The 25,530-nt window shown below is 45.7% G+C and overlaps 1 protein-coding gene across 1 annotated transcript in view; it reads left to right on the top strand.

Annotated features, from left to right (window-relative positions):
• The first annotated feature begins 1,482 nt into the window (after positions 1–1,482).
• PITPNM2 (phosphatidylinositol transfer protein membrane associated 2) overlaps positions 1,483–25,530 on the top strand; it is a 126,102-nt gene continuing 102,054 nt past the window's right edge. Inside the window, exons 1-2 of the mRNA XM_027689602.1 lie at positions 1,483–1,719; positions 14,392–14,491. The gene's annotated coding sequence lies outside the window, so the exon portion shown is untranslated. The remainder of the gene's footprint in view (positions 1,720–14,391; positions 14,492–25,530) is intronic.

The raw sequence follows: 25,530 nt of genomic DNA, 5'->3' as shown, positions 1-25,530 counted from the left end.
TGCCTCGGGGCTGCCGCGGCCTGAGCGGGGCCGGGCGGTCCGTCCCCTCCCGGGATGCGGCGGTAAAAGTTTCCCGGTGGAGCGGCCGGTGCGCGGGAGGGCCCCGCGGCCATGGCAGCGCCCCGGTCCCGCACAGCGGCACCCGCAGCCCCGCGCTGTGCGGGTCCGGCGGGGACACCGCCGTGCTCGGTGCTCGCCGCGCCGACGGGTTGTGGCAGCGGACACCGCGCTGTGCCCGCGGGGACGGACGGACGGACAGATGGACGGGGACCCTCCGCGCCGGGTCACGGCACGGGGAGCGTTCGGGGTCGGTCGTGGCTCGAGGCCAGACCAGCCCGTCCCCGGCAGAGCCGCCGGCCCGGCCTCCTCCTGTCTCGATACCGCATCTCCCGGGCTTGGATGTCCCCGAGCTGGGCTCTGGCAGAGGCCCCGGGGGCAGGTTTGTCGTGCGGTCGCCCCGCGAGCCCCTCGGACGAGGCCGGGCCGTGGGGAGGGGTGAAGGTGCTGCCCGGGGTGACCCCCCGTCCCTGTGGTGGGAAAAGAGGAGGAGACCCGCAGCAGCATCATAGAGAAACAGCCTTGACTCACTGCAGCTGAGGGAGAACCTCGTGGGCTTTTGGGCTGGAGATTCCCCTGCGCTCAGGGAACTGCTGGGTTCTGGTTCCTCCCTGGAAACCGGCCGTGCTCCTGAGGCGGTGCCTCCCCCTGGGAGGGTGGGAGGAAGAGGTTTTTTCCCTTTGGAAAGAGCAGGATGCCCGTTCCATCGGTGGATGATGGGCTGCGAGAGGGGATTCTCTTTGCTGGGCCCAGCAATCCCTTCTTCCGGCCTCCCCATTCCTTGACAGAAGGGGTCCTGCCTAATGTTCCCAAACAACCTTGGGCTGCATCCTGGAGTGCACTTGAAGCCTCGTGACTACAGCGTGGACAACTCCAGCCTTTTGTCCAGCTGTGGGAGGGTTAAATCCCTTACTTCACCTCCTCCCCAGGCTCTCTCACTCCGCTGAAGGAGCTGAAGCACAGAGTGCACTGAGGTGCTCAGCCTGGGGCTGGAGCATCCTTAGGGAGCCCCTCAGAGCAGTGCCCTGCTCAGTCAGCCACACAAGTCAGCACTATCACCTTTTGTGTTAAAATGCCGTGACAGAGGCAAAGTTTACTTGAATTATTTAAGAAAAGAAAGTTCCTTCCTGTGTTAGTACCTGTTCTAAAGTGAGAACTTCCATCTCCTGTGTGCCCTCTGCGTCTGGAAGCTGCTTGGTGGGAATTACGATGTCAGGGAGCGTCTTCAGTCAGTGAAGACATAATCTGTGTGTGCTCAGCTCTGCACCTGACAGCGGTTCAGCAGGACAGTGGCAGTAGATTAGTCTTTGTGGACATCAGGACTTAAATATGTGGTCTGAGTGCACGTGGGAAGATCTGTGGCTGTAGGGCTCCTTGTCCTCCGATGGCTCCCCAATCCTGCTCCCTGCCCACATCTTTCTGCTCGCGCTGTATTTTTATCACGCAGTTTATTTTTGTCGTGACTGTGACTGTGTTGTGCTCCCGAGTAACACAAGACACCTGACTGTGTTACAGAGTTCAGCACTGGCTCCTGGGCGGTTTGTTTTCCACTGGTCAATAGGAGACTGCTCTTTGTAGGGCAGCCTTTTTCCCTCTTTTCCCTTGGCAGACCCCGTGCCTCCGGTGGTGGATGGATGGCTGAGTGCCTGGCTGTTCTGACAGGTAACTCGGTAATTGAAACGCCTCCTCAGGATGTACAAAGTAGAGAATGGCCAAGCATGAAAGCACCACTGCAGACTTGTCCTGGCTTGCTGTTTTTCTCAGGAATTCTGCTTCGTGGTCCTTGCAGTGTGTTCTGGTTGTGGCAGCATCTCTGGGAGGGAAAGAGAAACGAGCAGCAAGGGCTGGAACGCAGCTTGTGCTGCTTCCTTTTGATGGAGCGGAGTTCTGGTGGGCTGCTGGGTCCATTAATCATGTTTAAGTTTCTGTCACTAACTTTTAATTAAAAGCATAGTTGATACCACTTTAATGAACGTACAGATGTTAGCCATCTTCATGCATAAAAATGCTTTTTAATTCCCTTACTATTCCCTTTATGGCCCTTAGATGCTTTTGTTACCATCTAATCCGTGTACAGTAGCAGCTCTTTATCTTCTTAATAAAACTTTTTCTTGCATCTGTGTTCAGGAAACAATAATGCTTTGAGTAAAAAATTCCCTGGTATCCTTTAGTGGTATTTTTTTAAGAAACTTGGCAGAAAGGCTTTTAAGTGATGTCTAAATAGTGAACTGCAAGGCTGGCAGTCGCCCCGAGCCTCACGTAACTCCGCTTGTTGGTGGTTGTTCCTCAGCTTATGTGAGAAAAATAAGTATCCCTCAGTGTGTGACTTTTGATTCTGATGAGCTTCCTGAGGATCTTTCCCCCAAATGATAACTTCTTATTAAAACACCCTGTCTATTTTGGGTTTGCTGGTGTGTGTCAGTGCGTTTGTCGCTTGTTGTGCATCTGACAGCCCGGGCATTTATTGTGATTTACCAGCTGGCACGGGGGAGTTTTATCTAACTTCTCATTTTGCTTGACAGCAACCAGTTTGGAAAGACCTGGCCCTGATTTTTTTTTTTTAATAGAAATTCTCAAAAACTTATAATTGACAGTGAGGCTAAAAGGCTTTGAATTTAAATAATTAGTTTGGATTTATTCACAATTTGTCACTGTTTCTGTGAGTTGGCCAAATAGAGAAGCAGCACATCCTTCAAGTGAGCTAATTTAAAGAAGGCTCCTCCAATTAGTCCTAAAGAGCTTTAATCTTCCCCCAACATTCAAATAAAAAATCTTGTCATTCAGTTGCTGTCTTGGCAGCCTGAGTGGAAGGCTTTGGAAATGGCAAGTGAAAGCTGATGCTCGCTCCCCAGTGCAGTTTGACTCATGCCTCTCATGCATATTCACCGTAATGTCCTGTTCCAGGACCAGCAGGATCCCTCTAGAAACACTTTTGGCTTTTTTTTTTTTTAATGTGTTTTTCTTTCAGGATTCCTCTTGAGAGGGGAGAAACAGGCTTCAGTGTCTCTCTTCTCTTTATTTTTATTTTCTTAGGAGGAGAAAGCAACATTTAAACCCCAGGGTTTTCTTAATGGCCAGTTTCTCTACATGGTGAAGATGCCTCCTCATTTAATTTTAAAGCTGACTGACATGGGGTGTGATGCAATTAATATTTCTGATTTTCCCCCCAAATTAGTAAAATATGTCTAAATTCAATTTTGAGCCTGAAAACATCTTAGAAATAAAAGTGTTCTGTAGTATTCAGTGTGACTGGAAATGGAGTAATTAATGTGGGGGGAGGGAATAAATAAAACACTTTTATTTATAACTTTGTTTCCTGGGTGTTGGAGGAAGTCCAAATGCCACAAGATTGTGCTGGGGCAGAGTCTGTCTGAGCTCACCCACAGACTGAAAGGGAATGTGGCTTCTCGAGTTGTGGTGTCCATGCCAAGAGTCCTACGAAATTTTAAATGAACAAAGTAATGAATGATATTTGGATGTTCTTAATGTAAGAAGAAGAAAGCAATTTAGCCTGGGGCTGACCCAGATCCTGACACTACAGGGAGTTTTAATCAGCACGATGCCAAGTGAGTACACAGAGCTCCTGAAGTCAGGCTTGTGAGTTTTCCATAGGGAAGAGGTTTTGCTGGTGTGACTGTCTTTGATGGTGATTTTTATTTTTTTTTAATTAAAAAAAAAATTCTTAGAAGTTCACAGCAAAATGTTTCAGTAAATCCCACTGGCAACTTAAAAACCAGTTGGGAGAAAAGTATCTTTAATTTTGAAGGGTTGGTGGGGGTCCAGGGGACCTCCTGAGAGATGGCAGGATCTGGAGATGGAGCTGCTTCCCACTCCTGCAGCCCTTCCTGAGTGTGTCTGACACAGGGTTGGGCTCCAGAGGTGAGAAGAAATGAGAGGTTGCTCAGGCAAGTGGAGGTAAATAGTTATGGAGCAAATCTGGGTGCAGGGGAGAAATCCAGTCAGCACAGAGCTAAAACCTGCCCTGGAGAGCTGGGGCACATCAAAGTTGATCCCAGAGAGACCATCCAGGAGGAGAAAAGAGAGAAAACAGCATCTGCTGCATGTGGGCTTCCATGTGCAGGGGATGGTAACAGGGATAGTGGGGATCTTGGGCTGGTGATTGAGGCAGCCCAGGTCAAGGGTGTGGAAAAGGTGTGGAAAGCCACAGCCAAGAACCTGGCACGGCTCTGGAGTGTGGGAGTGACGGTGCCGGGGTCATTGCTCCGGTGTTCCCGGGGCTGGAGCCTGGCAGGATGCACATGCCAGCACCCAGGAGGGCAGGGACAGAAAGCAAACACCTTGGGTGAGTCAGGAGTGCTGGGCAGGACGCAGCTTTCCAGGCAGGAGTGGCACCCACAGCAGTGCCTGGAGCTTCCGAAAACCCCTCATGGCAAAGGCTGATCCTCGGCTTCTCCTTTCCGAGGTGGTGCTTGGGAGCTCCAAATAAGACAGATTTGAAGACCTACAACATCCAGAAGTCTGCGTCCTTGTGGACATCAAGTTTTCCACAAAAAAATCCCCAAGCCTGAGCACTGAGTCTCTTGGACAGCGAGGACTCTGCGCAGGTTTGACAGTCCTGACTCAGTGTGTTTGGCCAGCTGAGGTTGGTGAGTGCTGTGGCGTTGGGAGCAGGAACCTTAGAGCTCTCCTCAATGGGAAAACTGTTGAGATTGGGTAAGTTGGGGAGACTCCTTTGATGGGATGAGGAAAAGTGATTTGCCACTCATCCTTTTCGGTACCTTTAAACAGTTCAGTCTCCTCTCGGAGATCAGATACTGGGATTTCTCCCTGGGATTTTCCACCAGTTTCCATCGTCTTGTCATGGCAGGGGGAGGGAACAGAGGTCTGGACAATCCAGTTAAGATAGTTTGCTGTGAGCTGGGAAGGCACATCTGGACATGGAAGTGAACTGTTAGGACCTGGGGAGGAAAATAGTGAATGAACTGCTGAGAGTTTCGTAGGCAACGGGGATTCCTGTAAGGGACAGGGAAGTTAACTCTGATTTGTTTGGATTGCCGGCACTTACATAATGACCTTCGGGACACTAATTCAGGCGTATTAGCTGACTTAACCCCCAGAGCAGTGACCTGAGAAGGCACTTCTCTTTAACAGCACCATAACCAGTTTGGAGGGTGGGGGGGTGTAATCACATCAGCACCTTGAGGGCTGTGTTGGATCTTTAGGGGCGAGGCCGCGTTATCTGCAGCTCCAAAGAAGTTTGGTATGTGCGTGACCTGACTCTGGACGTGAAGTGGGGCCTTAATTCCATTATGTGCTTTAAAAGGTTATGGAAGGATTGCAGGTTTTTGTAGGACAGCCCTGGTAAACAACAGTTCAGCTCTGGCTGTGGGTTACTCATACAGGGTCTGGTTTGGGATGTGGGGCATCACTTTGGGGCTCTTTTCAGGTATTTGGGTTGGAGTCAGAGTTACCTCTTCTGTGGGCATTTTGTAAGAGGTGAAAAAAGAATGGGCTGCCATCAGCCACTGCATGTTTGGAATGAACAGGAAAACAATTTCATGTATGTATTTGTATATAAATGTGGTGTTTTATATATATCAGAAGACAATTCAATGGGAGTAATTTCACTTGTGGTTATAATTTGTTTCAAGATCGATACCATAAGTTAAATAGCCTCCTCCTGAAGGTAGAAATACAGCAGAATCCTGTTCTCTATGTGGGTGGCTTACCTATTTTAATGCTGCTTTCTTTTTCTTTTTTTTTTTTTTAAGAAGGAAATAGAGATTTTATATTTATCATATCAGATGAAATTGAAATCTAAATATTTACATCTTTTCACTGGATCTGAGGTTGAGCACCAGCTGTAGGCGTTGCCAAGCTGTTTAGTTGTCTCCTTCCCTGAGTAGGTTGAGTTCTCCAGGGTGGTGGAGAGATGTAGCCTCATGTTTTTGTGTGTTATTTCCTAGCCAGTCTCTGCATCTGGAAATCCTTCCCTCTGTGGGCTTGGTGACCCGGCCTCACGTTCAGAGGGTGTTCCAGCCTAAACATGCTGAAAGCTAAACATGTGTTATCTCCAGCAGGATGCAGAGTTAACTGCAAGCTGTGAAAGTGGAGGGGGAGTTCAGGATATGAGGATGTAAATAACTTGGAGATATTTGGTGGGGAAGAGCAGAAGGGGAAGGAGGCCTCTGCTTGCTGTTTCTCTGCCATCCCCATCTCCTCAGTAACACTTTGAGTGCTCTTCACAAGCAGAGGTGGAGGATCACTTCTGTTTTTAACAAGGGTAGAACAGAAACACACATATGGAGTGTTGCAGGACACAATTCAGCAGAAGAGACAGTAAAATCCCAGTTTTCTGTCTCCAGTTTTGTTTTGTTTTCCCTGTTTCCAGGTGGGCTGTTATTTCTGAGCAGGCTTAACATGGGGCTTTTTGGCTTCTGATGCACCAAAGCCAAGTGGTAGAGAAGAAGAACACATAGCCTGTTTTGTTTTCCCTCTCTCCCTTGTTTTCAAACATAATTTATCCAGACTCTTGGGACCCATTATTTGTCTAACCTGTATCTGGATTGTAAAACATTGTGCCAGGTTTTAACTTCAAGAAACAGTAAACATCTTCCATCAAATGTCCTCAAAACTGTGTTTAGCACAGTGTGTCCTTTGTTTCTTTTGGGACCGTGGAGTAATTTTAATGCTGTCTTTTGCTTACATTTAATGCCTGTAAATAAGTTTTTTCCAAAGGGCACCTTTAATGTGCTGCCTGTGTGAGAGGGAAGAGCATATTTGGGCAAGCCTACTTGAAGGATTAACAGTTTTAGTCCAGCTTCTGTTTGTTGCTCTGCCTTTCCAGTTTTGATTTATGCTTTTGTTTAGAAGAGATGGTTTTACTTGCCTTGCTGAGGGTGGGCACTTTGGTACCATTAGGTCAGATCTTCTGCATCATGTCTGCAAAACATCTGGGCAGAGAGGATGGAGAGGAAAGAGCTTTCTGTCCTCCTCCTGCCCATTTCTTCATACACTTGTCCCAGCAGAAAAAGGAGGTTGACAGAAAGGGGAGATTTCATTGTCTAGTGGAGCATCTGTATTATCAAAGGCAGATATGTCAGAGCACTTTCCCCCCCTGCTCTGTCTTTTGTTCTCTGTATGTCATTTTGCTGACAGAACTTGTGTTTTATTCCTTGTTGTCAAAGTAAAACTGAAAAGAAAAGAGGTAACGTCTTATCTTGAACGTTGTTACCCAAATCATCAGCTAAACTGTGTTGAGAGAGTATTTTAATTCTTGGTTTAAAGTCTGAGTATAATTTGGCTTTTAGACCTCCCATTCTTCCTAAATCAAGTTTATGGTACCAGCAGCCAGGACTGTCAGCTTCTGATTAGAAACATGTTTGGAGCCACTAAAAATCCTTGAAATCAGTTTGACAACTCTTTGAGAACCACCTTTTTAATATTCCCATCAAGTTCCCTGCCAAGGTCTCTTGCAGCAAACTTGTAGATCTTGTAGATATCAGTCTTTGCTGCATATTTTATTGAACTTGCTCGTAAGCTTCTTAGAGGAATGCACAGAGATAAGCTTTTCAAAGCTTTTTAAAAAATTTAGTTTTACATGGAAACCTGGAATCAGCAAGATGAGAGTTAAACTGGCTGCGCTCAGAGCACCTTGAGGGGAAGTTCTTTTTCCTTTTGTGTGGGTTTTTTTTGGAGGTTAAATCTCAATTTCTCCCCAGAATTTCTGGTTGTGTAGCCCAGGTGGGTGTCTCTGGACCTGCAGGGTGTCAGAGGGTGCAGCCAGGTGAGGCAAATCCACCCCACCAGCACGGTGGGTGACAGTTGGGGTGGGCTGAGGAGTCTTGGAACGCATAGGTTGAGGTTGGGAGAAGGGAAGGGAGACTGAGTGGTGCTTTTCAAGCTTCATTCCTGCAGCCTGTGTGGCCTGAACCACCTGGCTTGGAGAACTTGAGCAGTTCCTCAAGGCAGCATCAACACAGGCGCCCCGGGGCTCCACGTTGCAGGAATCAGAAGGAATTCCATCTGGAGGTGGGAGAAACAGCCCTTACAGCCTTTCTTTACTCGAGGCTGGCACCGAGAGCAGAGTGAGTGACACATTTCCATTTGACTCATCCGTTGTCAAAGTGGTGACACCCTTGAGTCACATCAAAAAGGAGCCCTTGAAGCTGAATTGGCACATCACAGAGCAGGTGTTTGCTGGGTTTTTTTTGGGTTTTGTCCTTGTTAAGAAAGTTATTTTCCCCTTCCCTGAGATGGAATGAAGTTGATTAATGCTTTCCCTAATGTTCTGGGTTAAAAATAACAGGAAAACCTGATTCAGGTGGAATGCTGGATGTTGGCTGTAGAGATGGTCAAATAACCTGCTTGGAATAGTTGTGAAGCCCTAAAAAAATAAAATAAAATAATAAAAAAAAATGAGTGCCCAGCAGCCAGATGGTTGGAAAAGAACACCCCACGATCAATGAGGCAATATGTAAATATTTTCAATCATTACCACAGTACTGCTGTGTTGACATTGAAATTCAGAGTGTTATTCCCTGGGACTCCTCATTGATCAGCAGATGAGCTCTGATAAAACAGGGGATAAAAGCACAATACTGAGCATTATTATGGATCGTGGGTTTCATTGACAAGGACAGGCTTCCATCAAGGGCTGGGAATGGATTTCAGACCCTATTTAAGCACGTTACTGAGCCACTGTTTCTTCCCTGGCTGTCAGCTACCAATTAAATGGTGTTTTATTTCTTGAGCTGCCTTATTTAAGGTGAAATACTGCAGAGTTGACTAATTTTTCTGTGCTAATTAGCACATTTGTATGGAAAGGGGCAAGGTGGAAGCTGACGTCGAGTTCTCTGTTTGAAATATTCCTGGCTAGAAATGACTGGAAAATAATATAAATCAAACAGTTGAATTAAAATAATTTTTTTTTGGAAAAAAAATCGTCCTGAAAACAGGCTGAGGAGACCCTGTGTGACTGATTCACTTCAAAACCTTCACAGGGGTGGTGGCATTGCCATCCATAAAACATGGAGTGCCTTTGGCATACACAGGTGCTGAACCCACCCGGAGGCTTTTTCTTTATTTTTTTTTTTTTTTTTAATTTTCCCTCCTCCTCCACTTTTGTGCTCCTGGAAGAAATAAATCCTGTAGGTTTTACTGCTCTCAGAGGGGAGTTTGAAGCTTGGCTCTAAATAAGGCACTTTTAAAAGCTGCTTTTTAAGCTCTGCCCACCTCAAAGCAGTTCCATGCCAGGGTGAGGCAGGTGCTGCTGGTGGTGGCTCCTGGGATCCCACCATGGAAGCAGGAGGTCTCCTCTGTTTGGAAAGGTGATGTGTGTGGGGGACAGGTTGCCACCTTGGATATTTGATATTAAATGTGACTCTTCCTGTTTTACACAGACTGATGTGATGTTCCTAAAAATCTTGAGTGTAGGGTTTTTTTTTTAATATTTTTTTCTCGCAGTCTGATCAGAGCAATGTCTTGTAATACTTTCCACTCCAATCTCCCCTTTAATATAAGGGAATAATGACTTTTAAGCAAGGAATAATGACTTTTAAGGAAGGAGGGAGAGGGCTTTGCGAATGAAAAGGTCATTACAGCTACAGCAGGGTCCAGAGCCCAGGCAGCTTCTGGAAACATTTTGCTGTTTGTTTTCTCTCCCTTCCCCTTGGGTCTGGCTGCTTGCAGTGAGGCCAGGACCTTGTGCTCCTTTGGGAACGTAACTCCAGGGCATTTTGGAGGGTCCAGATGCTACAAACATCAGAGAGGGGAAAATGGTCCGGGTGCCTTTCCAAGCTGTTCGTATTTTCCAGTTAACTGCTGCATTTATCCTGCATGTTGATTAATTTCCTGGCACGTCCTGGAGCCTGTTCCTACAATTAGAGTTCTTCAAGATTTGGAATTTTTTTCTCTCTGGTTTGTTGATTTTCAGTTGCTCCCTTATATCCCCTTATTTTTTTAGGTCAACTTATAGGAGAGCAGAAACCACCTTCTCTGAGGATAAAGGGCTCTGGAGACTCTCTGTGGTCTCAAACTGATGCTTCCAAGCCATGGCCATGTGGGGTTTGACCACAGCTGACACTTGGTAGGGTTTAGTATTTATTAATGCAGATTGAGCTGAGCTGAACCAGCTGTGGTGTTGTTGAGGGAGAGTTTTGCTACTTCATTTCTCCCTGTAAGACAGTGCTCTCAGTGGCTCTGGCTTTGCAGAAGCAGCATGTGAGTCTTGCTTTTTATTGCCAGTGCTTGGCAGGACTCTGGTTCGAGGTGTGAGGCCGCTGTGTTGTGGTCTGTGGTGGTCACCAGGTGTGTTTGTGGGAGCTCTGCCCATCCCACCAATATAAAGGGTTTTAGTGGTGGCAGTGATGGTGCCTCTCGGGGAAGGACTGGAAGGTGAAGTGCAGCACATCAGTTCAGCAGAGAAGCCTTCAGAAGCCAGCAGAAAGCATCTTATAACTAATTAATCATCCTCCTTGGAAAGGTAAATGTCAGCTCTGTTAGTGCAATGTGGTGTGTGCAGCATTTGTGATAAAAATGAGCCGTGTGGCACCTCTGCCTCCTTCCAAAACATATTTCTGTGTGAATGTGTCTATTAATAGCTGGGGTCTGCTTTCATGGACCTGTGTGATGGGCTGTTGTGCTGCTCCAGAGCAAACTGGGCTTTCATTTGGGTCTGAGCTGCTGGGATGCTCAGAGAATTCCTTGGGGAGATGCTTCCCTGGAAGCCTTTCGAGGAAGGGAGGGAGTTTGAAATGTTCCTCTTTGCAAATCACCCATAAGAAAACTGATGTTGTAGCTTTTTGGGAGCCCTTGCTTTAACTCACGTTTCTGTGTTTTTGTTGGGTGGCTTTTTCCTGGTGCTTTAGACAAATGTGCCCCTTGTTTAGCAGTGCTGGAGCCTCCCACACTTGAGCAATTTAATTTTGAAGCAGAAGCAGTTTTAACTGTGTATTTGAGTTCCACACAGCACAAAATGCTTCTGAAATGCAGCCAGAGTTAATGATTATAAAGCTACAAGAGGCTTAAAACCTGACAATTTCTAAGTTTCAGTTTTGCCTTGGTGATCTGTTCTCACACCTAAAAATAAATAAATTAAGAATAGCAGCAGCAGCGGCTTTAAAAAGTGATGACTTGGGAATACGGTGAAGGTGAATTGTTTATGATTATTCCAGAAAACAAGTTTTAGAAATATGTCATAATTTCCTAGGCTGCATTAATTATCTATTACTTTTAGTGTTTGCTGACGGTGTTTCTGCTTCCCAGAGGCAATACTTTCAGTTTCTGTTGTGCTCAAATGGTTTTGCTTTTAATCACTTTCGATTTCAGTGCCATTAGCAGGGGTGCAGAGAGCTGTCTTTCTGTTTGGAACGATTGTTACAGACTCCAGGTCACTGAAAATGAGAACTTCTGTCATCCTTCCTCAGTCTACAACCCAGGGGAAAAAAACCAGTCCTAAAATAAGAAAGAATAAAGCATGTGGGAAGATTGATTTTCTTAGATTGAGGAGGCTTTGTGGCCGCCCTTCAGGTTTGTAGGTACCTGGGGGGCTTCTGAAGTTGCCCTCACCCCCAGACTGAAACTCTGAACCCCTGGGTCCAGGCCCTGCTAATGCTGAGAACTCTGCTCCACAGAACCAGGGAGACAGAGCATGGCCTGGGTTGACTCAGATTTTTACAATTTATTTACTAAAATGCAGGTTGTGGTGGATGGTTCTTTAGGGAGGATGTTGTGTGGCGTATCCAGTGTCTATAGAAATGTGTCCAGCCTGTGGAAAATGTAGAAAGAAAGGATATGGACAAATCCCAACGCGCCCGAGGAGTGAATTATTGTATAACATGTAAAAAGTGGTCAGACTCAGACAGACTAGATGTATATTGAGTTAAAAACTATGTATCTATGATAAGTCCTTATAAAAGAGAAAGGTAATATGAGGATTCTTGTTTACTTGCAAATCAGAATGGTAGAATGGCTGAAAGGACTAATGAGATACTCACTTTTTCAGAAAAAGTGTTTAAAAATTCAAAGGCAAAGCAAGATTAAAATGTTGTTATTTCAATACATTTCCATCATACACATTTGAATAGTTGCTTTAGACAGAAAATCCTTTGGGCTTTGAATCATTGCATTGTGTATAACAGTAGGGAAAGAAACATTTTAAATTTTCTTTCACAAAAAGAATTTTTTCTTAAAGGATTCCTTAAGAATTTGGTGAGTTAATTCTGCCCTAAAGCACACAAAGAAATTCTTGACACAGGTTTGTGTCTATCAAATATTTCTGTTCAGTTGTAAAGATGTAATTTTAAAAGTTGTGATGATTTTCAGTGTTAGTTTTGTTGTGAGCCTGAAGAATCAATTTTATTTATGAGCTGGTCTTGACTGTGTTAACGTTGGCAACAAGATCAATAGTCAGTAAAAGAGAAGAAAACTAAGATTCAGTTTCAGATAAACTCGGATCAGATCCTAAACCACAGGACCACAGGGTGGACCTGAAGTTTCCACCACAAATAGATCCACATTTATTAGTTGCATGACAAAAGGTTTTGAGATAGGTGAAGCAACTTGATGCCTGACACTTTCGACTATTTTTTTCATTATTATTATTTTAAACCCAGCCTGGGAAAGCAGAAGTGGCATTTGGGCTCCATGTGCCTGGCTCAGCTGTGAATCAGCAAATGACGTTAATAAGCATTTGTGGACTAAATATATTTTTAAGCTGTCTGGCTGCTGCTCTTGGTGAGATTGCTGAGATTAATGGGCCTTCAATGTTACTCACGTTTGCTCTTCCTCCAGGATGAATCTGACCCGTGCAAGCACTATTATATTTTTTAAATTGCTGTGCAAGAAGGTACAAGAGGAAAGAGCAGTTAGTGTTTTTTTAAACTCTTGCTGAGACATAAATCTATCTGTTAACTGAAGCAGCGTTTGCAGCTAAAGGCAGCAGCGGTTTCTCCACATGTTCCAGGGTCTTTGGTGCAGGGAGCAGAGCATGTTGGTGTTTTAGTTATTTTTGTGTATGGCCCTTCATTTTTGGGTGCTGGTCTTAAGGCTTGGACCCAGGTTCTAATCAAGGAGATGAGCTTTTATTTGTGGGGTTGTGGACCCAGATTTGCATGTTCTGATGCAAAACACAGCTCCTGCTGCTGGGAAGGACAACTGTGCCCTTCCTGACCTGAAGGGGAAAGGACTGTTTCTGCTGATGGGGAGTTGAGTGAGTTAGAGGCAATTTTAATCTGAATGTGTGGGTTTTTTGGGGGGTGTGGGAACTGCTGAGGCCTGTGGGTGACTTGTAGGGGAATGGCTGCATGAACCCCAACCTTCCCTGCTCCATCACCCCGGCAGACTGTGTGCTATGGAGAGCCCTGGCTCTGCTCTGGTTGCTGTTGGAGAACAGCAGGGCAGAGAAACCAGGATAAGCCAGGAAGACCTAAAGAAACTTGAATATACTTGGGGGGATGATGGCTGGTAGTGGGCAGCACATGTGCATGCAACCCAGCTGCTTTGAAAGCATAATTAAAACCAGTGTTTGGAGGTAAAGATGAGACTCTGCCTGAAGGAATCTCTTAGAAAGACAAGGGGCTGCTTGGAATAAGGGAGCAAACCACATAACCTGCTCAGCTGGGAGTGGTTACAGGTTCCTTCTGGCTCTCAACTCTCCTGACAAAAATCAGCCCTGGGGGAGAGCAGGTGGCTGGAATACGAGTGTGGATGGGCTGCCTGGGGTTGTGTGGGAAGGGCGCTGGATCTGCCCTCCTGGGGGCTGTTGGTTCACCATCCCTCGGGCCCGGCTGCTCCAGCAGCCAGGGGAGCTGCCTTCTCCCTCTTCTTCCAGGTGTGGAAGGAAGGATTTGTGGGGGTTACAAAGGCAGCTCCAGCTCTGCTTCCGCCCTTGAATGTGGGATCCTGCCCAGTCTCTGGGCTGTTGGGAGGAATGCTGTGATGTGCCAGGATGATGGTTTGTCTCCGTGGAAGTCGTTCAGCACCCAAATTAGAAGGGAATGCTTTAAAGGGAAGTGTTTTACAGAGGGAGCACGTGAGGGTGGTCAGTGCAATGCGCGTGTGTGTTTTCTCCTCTCTCTCTCTTTTTCCCTTCTTGATTTCCATGAGTTAGAGATGATGATGACTCATGGCTTGGAAGGCACTTTAAATCCCTGAGGTGCTCATTGCCGCCTACTATCACGTATTGAATTTCTGACATACCGGAGGGATGTCTGCACAGAAACTCTGATGTGCAATTAGAAAATGTTGTAGCTTTATGTTGTTTGCATAGAAGCCGTTGGCATGGAGTAACTGGGAAAAGAATGCAGCTTTATTCCTGCTCTTGATTTCCCATGGGCATGGCAGTTAAGCAACTGTGTTTTGTCTTTTTTCTAGGATGTTGACACATGTGGACCAACAGTGACATCCTTTCTCAGCAATGCTGTCTTTACTCCCTCCTGCATTCAGAAGCATCTAGAGAGAGATTTTGCAGAAGGTAGGTGCTGACATTTCAGCTGGATGGCTGTTCTTTTGCTTCTGGATTAGGAAAAAAACCCCATTTAGATGTTACTAGGGAGAATGGTAATTAATCTGAAGGTTACTAACTCACTGCTGGTGAGAGGGGATTAACCTGAGCTTGGGTTCCACTTGAATAGATGCTCGGGGAAAACGTGCTAAAATGGAGTCTGGAAGAATGGCTGCATGAGCTCTTTGGGAAGGGCTTGGCACTCACAGGACATGGTTGGCTTAAATTGCACAGACGTGTGCGCTGGTAATAAACCTCTTTTTAAAGAAAGCTCCCTGCCTTTTTCTTAGTCAGCATATTTGTTTCTTTAAAATCTTTGAAATAAATTCATTGCAAGGGAGAATGGCTGCACAGGATGTGCAATTAACAGAATTTTTAATGGATATTTAAATCTTAGACATCTGAGTTCCCCCCCCCCCAAAAAAATCTTAACCGTGTTGATTTTATTTGTGTTGTAATAAACAGCTGTGCAGCCTCTGGTACTACCATCAAATTGTTGTTTCTACCTTTTTTTTCCCTCTGAACTTTAAATTTGTTTTACATTGCCAAGAGGATTGAAATGCAGCACTTCCCAATGAAGAGTGTAGGAGGGGAAGCAGTAACCCTGTGGTGGTTTTGAACAAGTAAATGTGAAGAGGTTGTGTCTTTTATGAATGTTGTTTGGGGGTTCAGTGTGTGTGTCTGGCTCCCACCAAACCTCTTTTGTGTGAGTTCTAGAAATGTAGATCATAGTGTGAAGTCTCCCTACAAAATTAGTGGCTGAAGAGGAGGTTTTTGATAGATGGGGTGTCAGCCTTTAGACTGACTGCATAGTTTTGCATCTTCTTATTGTCCTCCAGTACATTCCTCAGCCCTAAGCTTTTTTTTCTTTCCGCTTATCAGAAAGGGTGTTTTCAACTCCCCCGAATGTCTCTTTGGGGTGATGCTGTGATATAGCAACTTTGCATTTTTGCTGCTGGATGCTAAAACCCAAAAATTGATGGTTTTTACTTCAAGAGCAACGAATTGCTGGGAAGAAGAGAAAGAATAAATGAGTTTGGATCCGGGGCTGTTCACTTACCGGAATGAAATGTGATTTCAGTTTGTGTGGATTTACCGCTCAGGGTCGCAGCAGTTACACTGAGCCCACAGTGACACCAGCCCTGTGTTAACATGAAATATCTTTGTTGAAAACTAAGGGTGATTTGAATACCTTAATTATCTCCTGGCGGGGAACTGGCTCCCAGTGAATTCATTGCTGTTCCCCACATTGATTCCCTTCCTGAAACCTCTCTTCAGGATTAGCAGAGCCAGGCTGTTCCCTGTGCTTTGTCTTGTCCCTCAGGAATACCGAATTTCCTTGGGAGAGAGCCCGGCAGCTCCTGCCTGCCCTCACTGAAGGAGCTGTGGACGGGTCTCTCTGGGAGCGAAAGCTGCTGTCAGCAGCTTTAACAGAGGAGTTTATGCTCGTAGAGGCATTAATTGCCATGTGAATTTGTGCTCCTGTGCTGAGGAGGAACATCTGTATCCCGAGAGCTTTCCCTCCTTGCGTTAGGTCACGAAATCCCCCTCGGGCTGTTGTAGAGGGAGTGTTTTTCTGGGAATTAGCGGTAACAGCAAAGAAGAAATGCAATCCTTAGCAGTGCTCAGGGTTTGCTTTGCCCCGAGGTTGAGGCTCCTCTCATTTCACTTGCCTGGAGGATTTAACAGGGCTGATGAGGTGCCCAAGTGGTCATTAATTTCCTGGGCAGGTGAGGGGAAACTGCCTTTGGAATGGTGTTCACAGCAAAATGAATCCAGGCTGTTTGCGTCAGCAGAGAGCCTGGAACGTCTGTGGATTGGCAGGTTGGGAATGTAGGGAGAAAAATGGGTTTTAAACCTTGTCAGGGAGTGCAGTGTTTGTGAAGACAAGAAGCTGAATAGCAATGTTCAGGAAAATGCTGTAGGCACTGGGTAAAATTCCCCTCTCTCCTGCCAGCAGCCCTTTGTTTTTCCAAACCTGGAGGCTTTGAATCCAAACTGCTGGACAGAGTTGAAATGTTGGGAGGAGGCTTCTCTGCAAGTTATACCTGGGAGTATTTTGGATGGAATAACTTCAAAATCTAGGAAAGTGTCCTCAATCCCTGGGATATGTGTGCATATGCAAGCCCTAAGTGCTGGTGATTCTGGAAGTTGTGGGACCTGGGCAAGGAGCTGGTGGGGGAAGCAGTGGGATGGGGAGATGGAGGATGCTGGTGCAGAGTGAGGAGGTACCTGCAGCTCTGCATCCTCCCTTCCACCTGTCCAAGGGCACTGTGCTGCCTTTTTGTGTTTCCACTGGTCCTGCAGCTGCAGAATCCTGGATGGGATGAGGAATTTCTCTGTTTAAGAGGCAGAGGCTGATGTTGGGCAGGAGGATAATACGTGGGAGAGGGGAAAGTAAATGAGGTGGAATCACAGGGTGCCTTAGCCTGAGAAGATGTGAGGCAGGTGGGGACAGGGGACTTGTGCACTGGGAAGGTGATGTCCCCTCCAAACAATTTGTACAAACACACAAGGAGTGTGTGGTGTCCTGTCAGAAGGCAGCACAGGTTTGCTTTGCAGTTGGGTCCTTCTAATGCCCTTCCAGGACCCCCTGCCTTGCCTGCAGCACCTGTCTCTGCCTGTGCCATGCTGGGCTGTGATTTTCCACCCCTGGCTGTGTAATGTGACCATCTTTTCTCCTTCCAGAGCCTTATGTCCTTTTATGTGGACACAAATTGGGGCTGAACCTTACTTTTTCTGCATCCTGTAATTACCAGGGGAGTTACTGTGGGATCCATGACGTGAGAACTGAATGCAGAGAAATCTGTCCCCGTGTTGGATCCTTCATCAACTGTATCACAAAACTCACTGTAAGGAGTTAGATCGAGGTGATAACACTCCAGAGAACTGGGTGATGGCTGCTCTTGTACTGGCAAGGAGAGGAACCCTGTTTGGCAGCACAGTTGTGACATTCCCTCTCTGAGTGTGTAAAGGTGGTGGGTTAGTGTGGCACTTTTTACTGTGCCAGGCTGGGAGAAGAGGGAACTGCTGATAGGGAAAGGAGGGGGAATGGGATCTTTTAAAGGTGGGAGATAGTTCCAGGTAAACTGAGTTAGACCTGGCAGACTCGGACATAAATATTTGAAAAGGTACAGAAGGATCCCTTTTTGAAAGAAGGGATCTTCGTAGTCCCCCTGTATAGTCTGGCACTATGAAATTTTTAGTGGAACATGGGTGAGTTTGTCTTTTGGTGGTTTTCCTCCTTTTACAGTAGGAACACCAGACATGAGGAACTGTTTGGACACATGTATTTAACTGGGAGGAAAGAGCTGTGACGCTGGTGTGGTTGTAACCACAGACTAACTGACAGTTTCCTGCTGCAAGAAGCTTTCTATAGATCTAAACCTCCTTCGTTTGTGTTTGTTTTTCTGTGCTGTTTAAATATCTGAGGAAGATTCCACTGCTTCGAGGCTTCTATTTTTTGATCAAGTCTTTGTTGTAGTAGTTTGGGGGGATGGTGGCATGAAGAGGGATCATTACAGCACTAATACAAAATCAGGTGAAGTCCAGAAGGTTTTCCTGTATTTTACAGTCTGGTTTAACGTAAAAGTCAAGAAGTAACCCCATTAAATGTGTGTCAGACTGGTTTTGCAGTTACATTTGCATGTACAAAGCTCAGTTTATTTCTAGGGAGAAATGATGTAATCATGTAAACCTACTTGCTCAGGCTCAGACTCTTCATCCAATATTTTCATGGCATCATTACTGGCTTCCAACTCTCCTGCCTCCTTCCCAGTCTTCTCCCCTGCGATGTGTTAAATATCACAGCTGCAAAAATGAGGGCACGTTTTTTCCCTGCTGTTCCCATTCCAGCTGGAAAACTTGGACAGATCCTTCCCTTGTGGTTTGTGATACTGTAAATAAGGGCTTGGGAGGTCACACGTTTTCCATCTCAAGTTATTTTGATTCCAGTGCTGGAATGGGAGGGGAGGAGAGGAATAAAAATAAAAACAAAAACAAAACCTCCGACTGTTGTGGCTTGTTGTGGGAAAAAGAGCTCGTTAATGCAAAGGGAAAGCAGTTGGAAGAAAGGCCTTTGCAAGGAGGACTTAGTCTTTGACTGAAGCTGAGACTGGGATAATTAGGGTCAGAGATTTCAAAGGAATCTTCCATTAAGCTTTGAAATAAAAGTGATCTACAAAGGAAGGCCCTGAACACGAGGCTCCTGTGATCTGGTGCTGTTGCTGGGCAGTTGCTGTGTGGCTTTAATGGTTTACTGGTGTGACTCTGGAGGCATTTTGGTGAGTAATTTCACCTGGGTTCCTGTGAATATGGTTACTCATGGGCTGAAATGTCAGTTAAGTGGGCTTTTAAACATGGAGCTGAGAAGTTGTTGTTGTAGTTCTCGCTGGCTGTGATGCATTTTGTGGTTGGGTGACCCAGAGTCGCTGCTCACAGCCCGGGGCAGCACCCCTTGGTCTGGGCACGGGGGTTGGAAAACATGTTTGTACCATTTACCTTGAGTGAATGTGCAGTTCAGCCTTCTGAAAATCACCACAGGATCGTGGCTGTTGCTGCTGCTGCTCACAGCTGGTGTCCTACATCTGCAGGCTTGGTCTCCTCAGCTGTGTCCCTTTTCATGTTGGTGTTTGAGGCTTTGAATACTCACAGAAAACGCTGTTTAGGCTTAACCTTATACACAATATTTTTCCTTTTGATATTTGTATAATCGTGTTTTGGATTTGCTAAGAGAGGAGCTCAGGACAAGGTCCACTGGGCTTTACTGCTGGGTGTGCTGAGTGGGGTGAATACTGGCTTACAGGGGAGGAACTAACACGTACTGGCAACTGTGTCCCTCACTTTTGTTGCGTTCTGAAGAGACCTTTTCCTGGTAAAGATTTTTTTTTGTTAGTTTTTTATCAAAACAGGATACAAAAAATGAATATAATTTGTCACTGCAGAACTCGTGTTGTACCTTGACAGAAGTATTTCTTTTTCCATAAACTGTTATAAATATAAATGTACAGCAGGAGCAAAAGAGAAACATTCCACACCTAGATATTAATCTCTGCACAGGGTAGTCTTTTGATTCAATAACTTTTCTTTTCTTACTTGATCTTCTTTTGCATTTTTTTTTCTTTAATGGGCACAGGACATATGGACATAAAAAATAATGGCCCAATTTCACCCCTGCTGTAGCTCATTGACGTCATTAAAGCTACAGCAGGGATGACTTGGCCCAGATTCTTTAAAAATAAGACCTGATGAACAACCCCTCATGGAAAAGCTCCGTGGAGAAGGTTGTCCTGAGCACAGCATAGAGCAGATGTGATGTGACTCACTGTGACATTCAGTAACATTCCCATTGGTGCCAATCCAGGGAAATGGAGGTGGGACCCTTCCTGGAGGGGACAGAAGGCTGCAGATGTGCTGCTGCCATGGCTTAATAGAGGGATGGAAAGGGGTGATTACTGAGGTGAGAGGAGGGCACTTAAAGCAGAGGCAGATCTGGGTGGAGACCTCACTCGCTTGGAAGTTGTCAGAGGTGTCTCTGCCTGAGGGCTGGGCTTGCATGTGGGAGCCAAAAGATGGGAACCACGGTAGAAAGGATCCATGGAAAAACTTGCTTTGGGTAGGTTTTCAGGAAGATGGTTTGGGTCTGGTTTGTATTTTTGTGACACCTTGCCACACAAGGATCTGCCATCTGAAGACTGCAGCTCTCCCTTCCCTGGCATAAAGGGGCGCTCCAAGGTTCAGTATCCTGAGGTAGGTCTGAGGTGCAGCTGCTTTTACAGGGCATATTTCCCTCCTTACAACTGTGCATAGGAATAGAAATTCCAGGTAATGGAGGTGAAAGAGGGCAATGCAGATCATGGGTGAAAATAGTAGGTTTGACCTTGACTTAAATGCTCGGTCTGAATTAAGCTGAAAAATGCACTTTCAGATCTGAACACGCTGGAAACAGAGACAAATGTGAAAGGTTCTCAAGAGCTGTTGACTACTTTCCATTTACTAAAATAGTAGTAGCGATTCATGGATGATGGCTCTGAAAATCTTTATACCAGCATACAAAGTGAGTGTTTTGCTCACTGTTATTTATAACTGCAGGAAGAAACACCCTTTACAGAGCAGTCAAAGCCCCAAAGCTGCATCTGAGGTGTGTGAATGCTTGATCCCTGTTTGTACAGCCAATATTCGTTGCCCAGGGTAGCTTTAATTTAAACGAGTTCTTGGTGGTGATAACTGTATCTGGCCAAGACAGGTTCTCTTGCAGTGAGTCCAAGAAATCAGATAGTTCTTTTTCTGATGCCAGACTCTTCTGGTCCACTGAATATAACTGCAAGAACACATAGTTCCTAAGGAGGAAAATGCTTACTGTGTTTTTGGTGACAGCTGAAGCTGACTTGGGGGAGGGCAAGATGGAGCCAATACCAGTCCTGTCTGTTGCTGAGAGCATGTTCGTCTTAAGGGAATTTAAGTTGGAAAGTTTTTTGCTGTGGAAAGCCAGAATAGTGTCAAAGTGACATTGCTTAGTATAAATAGTGAAGGGAGAATTAAATCTTTAAAATATATTCAGTCGTTTGATTAGTCACCCAAAACTCAACTGGTGAGACGGGGAAAGAAATCTGGGCTTAAGCTGATAAATGTCCTAACGGTGGAAAAAGTCAGAAAACCCAAAAATTCATGATATCCAGAGAGACCATGCAGCAACTGGCAGCAGACTTCCAAGGAAGAGTATTAATCTGAGAGGAAGTGGGGGGAAAAGATAACCAAAAACTGCAGCCTTGAGGGCTTTTGGAAGCAAAAGGTATTTGATGTAACGGAGATAAGGGTGATTATCTTCTTTTATTGCACAGAACACACCCTTGTCTGATGAAACTGTCCTGCTTTGAGGTTCTCTTTCCTCTTATTGTCTTCCTTCATCCCGTTCAAGCCCCCCTGTGTCAGTGTGGTGGACCTATTTAGGATCTAATTCTGCTTCCACTGAGGCCAAAAGCAAAACTTTATAGGTGTGAAGAGAACCTGCCCTAGAACTGCAGGTGAACCCCCACCAGACCGATGAGCAACATGGGTTGAATATTTATGCCAGATCCAATAAATGCTTGATGATTGGAGAGAAGAGTTGAAGAGAAGATTCTATCTAAGAGAATGTAAGAAAATTTTAAATTGCATGTCTTTGTCCTGTAGCAGTTTATTTTCCAGAGCCAAGGCTACATTGTCATGGAATGATTAATTTCTGGGGTATATAGAGATCCTTCTTAATAATCAGAAGCGTGTCTTTTGGTTGAAAATACAATTTTTCAGCAGGGTGGGAAATTGTAAATAGGCAGCAGCACAGGGTTATGGATGCACTTACACAGAGCACACACATCCCTGGAAATCAAATCCAGCTTCCTTTCCACAGGCTGAGCAAGCAGCACTTGGGCAGTGCTGGGAAATGATGTGCTACAGCCAAGTTTTGGTTCGTGTCCTCTGGAACAGCAGCACGTGGGTGTCACGTTGCACAGTCCCCAGGGTGTGGGGGTTATCAGGGAGATAACCCAGGCTCAGCCCCAGCACTCAGAGGGTGTTTCTGGGACCATTGCTGATGCATCCCAGCTTTGCAGCCTCGAGTGGAAACTCCAAAAAATCCCAGTTCTCACTGAAGCAGCGTGTTCTGCAGTCCAGGTGTGTGTTAGTCCCTGTGCACAGAGTGGATTCACCAGTGGATATACTGACAGACTCTTGTGGATCTATTTTGTTTATGAAGAATTATGAGTTGAAATCAATATGCAGATCAGGAGTGCTCTGAGTATCTAAAGAAAATCCTTCCACTGTGTGTTTCTGCACCATGTCAGCAGGAAGGAAAAAAGAAAAAGAGAGCGATGCAAATACCATCTGTATTTATTCAGATTAAAAAGCAATGTGGGGATGGAGCCCTAGAGAACAAGGGAACTGTTCAGTGCTGAAGGAGAACTTTCAATTTATTTGATGGGAAATTTTAATCTCTTCTGGATGATTTAACTGTTAAGCTCTAGAGCAATAGACTCACTGCAGCTCATCACCTGCTGAGTGCTGGGGTTCCACTGGGTGCTCTCGAGTCCTGTAGAGGTCTCTAAGGTTGAGCTGCTTCTTCAGAGCTCACAGAGTGGCAAGGAATGAGGAAATGGGAACTTTGAAACAGCACTACTTGTGTTTATGAAAGAACTAAGGAAATAACCTTGAAATTAATATGAGCTTGATCCGTGGCTCTGGTTTGTCTACTAACTCTTCTGTACGTAGCTAGAATGCCAGCAACCGATAAAAGTTCCTTTTAGTTTCTTACTATTTTGAGGTTTATTTTGATGGATTATGTTTCTAGGTAACTGTTGAAGGTTATTTCTGGGAAATGCTGCCAGAATGTTTATTAACATGTGACTAGACCCAGGTAGAGTCCCTTTAGAAAATGTGGCTGTGGTGTGCACCCTCAGTGAGGGACAGTGACTGTGCTCAAGGGTGAGTCCTCCCAGTTCCCTGCCCACGCTGGGCCTGGAAATAACTCTGTCAATAGTAGAAATGTCACAGCAGGAATGACTCTCTGGATGTGCCCAAATCCATATATCTAAATGAGCTGTGATCCTGGATTTAAAGTGCTGTTTCATAGCTAAGATAAGAGTCACATGAATTAGATTATTGTTGGGGAAAAAAATAGAGGGGTGCTGATATAAATACTTCTGTGGGAAGTTTAGAGAGCATTAGCAGGTCTTTTTACATTTATGAACAGCAGTGGTCAAAGCAGAATCCTGCAAGAGATGCTTTCCACATCATAGGAACTCCAGTCATTAAAAAAGTATGAATCGGATTAAGAAGTGTAGGGTTATTTTAATTTGCCTTCGAGTCTTCAGATGTCAGTGCGAGCTTTAATCAGCAGCTGTGCCAGTGAGGAACTACCACATGAAATGGAAACAGAGGATATGGACAGAGATGCTCCTGTCTGAGTGATTTAGGGGCTCCCCAGCACCCCAGCAGGTCACTGCCCCACAGGTATTCACCTCTTGAGCACTCTTGTTCCTTTTGTAGCTGTGTCAGCAGCAGGCAAGGGTGGGGTCCCTGTGGTTTGTGGAGCTGGATAGTGGAGGTGGGTGCCCAAGAGCATCCTCCCAGAGTGGGAGACCCCTGGATAAGAACGTGCAGCACCTGAGCAGAGACAGTGCAAGTCTTGTGATACCAACAGCTGGCACCTTTCTGCCTCTTGGGCTTTAAAATGCTATTTCCTTTCCCTTCTGGGAGTTTCCTCTGCATATAAAACAAACTCCTTGAGCTCTTTGTCTCGTTTCTCATCACCCTTTTGGTCTGTGTTCCCCATTGCTTTGAGGACCCTGCTGCGTTCCCTGGGGCTCTGAGGGAGGTACAGCAATGACAAATGTTAACAGCTCAAATTTGTGTTTCCATGTGTGCTTAATATGCAAAACATCACCTGTATCGTGTCAGAGGCAGTGATGAGCAGTTCTCTCCCTCCCTGTGTTCTGAGATGCTCAGTTTTGGCCTGGTACCAGTGATTTCTGTCCTGAGGAGCCAGAAGCAGCGGGGCAGGGAGGGTGTCCCTTCTCAAGGTCGTGGTGAGTACAGCACTGCTGGACTTCCGATGACCCAGAGGGAAGGGACTTGGCTGAGGGGATTTCTTAATGGTCATGGCTGGGCAGATGGCTGTTTTCTGCAGGTCATGGTCAGGGACAAAGGCGTATTCCCTGGACAGGATGGCAGGAAGTTCAGGAGGTGGGACGGCAGGAAGCAGTTTTGTGATCCCGAGCTACTGCTGGTGGAAGAGCTGCTCTTGCTTTTAAATCTGCTCTGCCTCTGCACTGGGGAACTTTGTGTTGAATTTCATGGAGTGTTCAGAGCAGTACCTGCTGTCTCTCTAGAGAGCTGTGATTACTCCTATTGTTATCAGCATGGCTGTTCACTAGTGATAAAGGACAAATGGAAGAGGACCAGGATACTTGGGAACTGGGTAAACTCATATTTGGTTTTGTCTCTTGTAGCAGAGAGTCAAGGCAATTACGATCTCCCTTGAAGCCTAAAATGTGCTTTTATTGACTCCTTGGGCTTTGTGAAATCATGATGTAAGAATGTAGCAAAACCACTGGGAAAGCTTCCTTTCCCCACAATTTAGCGCTGACCTAATAGCTGCCTCTTATGAATTGAAATAGCTCTCTGTGCCATTCCCTTTCTTTTAAATATAAGCTAGTCTGTATTACTAATAAATATGTTAACTTAATAATACAGTTGCTTTAAATCAAGTGGCTCCAGTGTTGCCAAGTCTGGTAGCTCAAGGAGATATTATGCCCAGCAGAGACATGGTGATGTGCTGGTGTTGCATCTTCTGTGCCGTGACCACCCGACGTTGCAGAAATGCAGGATTTGGTAACTCATCTTACACTACCCACTAACAACCTTTCATCATTCTGCCTGCCATGGTAATTTAAGAGAAAGTGTCAATTCTCCATCTCCTTTCACAAGTCATCGTACACACCCTGACTGTTCCACTCACCAGCTTTCCTTGCCTCTGGAATCTGCCTCTTTCCCTTAGCAAAGCCTTGCATGGAAGTGGAGCTTGGGGCACTGCTGCCCCCTGGGTTTGCTGAGGTGTCACCTGGGCTGTTCCCAACTCACCCCTGAGCTCTCAGGTGCTGCTTCCTGACCTAAAAGCAGATAAGAAGTTCTGGGCCAGGGGCTGAGCTCCATCAAGCTGCACTTTCAGGGGTTAAGCTGATTGCAGATCTCTCATAAATAAATCTCTCTGTATTAATAAATAAGCGCCTGCAATAGTTGCATTATTACAGTTCATGGAAGCTTTCGGAAAGAAAAATTTCCCGACTGAGCCGTTTGTGCAGCCTCTGCTGCCTTTCAGAGATTGGTGTCATTAATTGAATTTTGGCTTTTCCATTACGATGGAGCGTGTGCTTTTTGCTCGATGCACTTGAAAGAGTGTGAAGAGACAGAATATTCAGAGCTATTTGCGTGGCTTCTGTGGCCGTCAGAGACTGTGCAGCCGTTCCATGGAACTG

This window comes from Neopelma chrysocephalum, unplaced genomic scaffold (genome assembly GCF_003984885.1).
Source record: "Neopelma chrysocephalum unplaced genomic scaffold, ASM398488v2 Primary Assembly neopelma1_77, whole genome shotgun sequence".
Lineage (NCBI taxonomy): Eukaryota > Metazoa > Chordata > Aves > Passeriformes > Pipridae > Neopelma > Neopelma chrysocephalum.
This window is presented reverse-complemented; position numbering and strand designations above follow the sequence as displayed.